This window comes from Neophocaena asiaeorientalis, unplaced genomic scaffold, assembly GCF_003031525.2.
Source record: "Neophocaena asiaeorientalis asiaeorientalis breed wild unplaced genomic scaffold, Neophocaena_asiaeorientalis_V1.1 scaffold504, whole genome shotgun sequence".
NCBI classification, from domain to species: domain Eukaryota; kingdom Metazoa; phylum Chordata; class Mammalia; order Artiodactyla; family Phocoenidae; genus Neophocaena; species Neophocaena asiaeorientalis.
Genome location: NW_020174438.1, coordinates 2,839,080 through 2,840,140, shown reverse-complemented (window position 1 = coordinate 2,840,140; position 1,061 = coordinate 2,839,080). Strand labels below are relative to the sequence as shown.

Below are 1,061 nucleotides of genomic sequence, written 5' to 3'. Positions count from 1 at the left end.
AGGCAAGGCCAGTCCAGGTGAGGGGAAGGGACTAACCTCTAGCAGGGGTTTGCTGAACCCCAGGGTGGTCAAGGAGCAAAGCAAGAAGGGAGGTCCACAGCCGGTAAGGGAAGTGCTATGCTGCTCCCCCAAGTCCAAAAGGGGACGCTGAGGCTTGCTTTCCAGCTGTCTAGGCCAAGGAGCGTGAAGCCCAGCCCTTGCCTCCCTACATTGACATTTGGATACCAGCACCGGGGTTTTCATCTAGCAGCAACACCAAGCCTCGCCCCCATCGGCCCTCTGCTGGTCTCAGACCTGCACTGGTCTGGGTAGGAGCGCAGGGCTGCTCCCTACCCTCGGGCTTGGCTGCAGCCCACGTGCGCCCGCTGCAGCCGCGGTGACAGCTGGCCCCAAAGGGGCGGGGCGGGCGAGGAGCGTGGGTGGCTCCGCGCCGCGCTGCCATTGGCTATGGGCCTCAGGCTGGGGGCGGGGATGCGCCCCCCCCGGTTGACCTGTCATTGGCCGCGCCGCCGATGGGGGTGGCTCCCCGTCCCCTTGGAGGCGCGGCGCAGAACCGCAGGCGCTCGCCCGGCTAAGCCTGCGCGGGGCCGCCTAGGTAGCTCACAGCTTCGTAGGCGGCCTCCGGTTGCAGACCGCTGCGCACACGGCCCTAGGCAAAGACAAGGGCTCACCCGAGGCTCGGCGGCCGACGCGGCTCTCGGTAAGACCGGGGGGAGGGTAAGGGGAGCGCGGGGCTCTGAGGAGGGCGGGCGGGGACCGTGGCGGCCGAGCCTGGACTCTGTGCCCTGGCCCGCGCCGGAGAGGGTCAGGTGCGCCGCAGCATCTCCCGCCTCAGACCCACCTCACGGGGCGCCCAGCGAGCAGGTGGCACTGCCCAGGGAGGCCGGGGTACTCCTATCGCTCTCCGAATCCATTAGAACCCAGTACCTCGAACTACCTCTTACTCCGTCCCCCAACACCCGAATTCTTCAATTCTAAGCCTAGAGAATACCCAAACGTCGACATGGAGTGGGCGCGACGCGCCATCAGTACCGCCTGCCGCCGGGGCAGAAGATCATCCC

At 67.2% G+C, this 1,061-nt stretch overlaps 1 protein-coding gene across 7 annotated transcripts in view; it reads left to right on the top strand.

Annotated features, from left to right (window-relative positions):
• Positions 1-523: 523 nt before the first annotated feature.
• The window catches only part of MICAL2 (microtubule associated monooxygenase, calponin and LIM domain containing 2), a 219,578-nt gene continuing 219,040 nt past the window's right edge, over positions 524-1,061 (top strand). For 5 of the 7 annotated variants that reach the window (XR_003004813.1, XM_024757127.1, XM_024757126.1 and 2 more), the window contains exon 1: positions 524-700. The gene's annotated coding sequence lies outside the window, so the exon portion shown is untranslated. The remainder of the gene's footprint in view (positions 701-1,061) is intronic. The other 2 variants (XM_024757124.1, XM_024757125.1) reach the window with 2 other exon arrangements.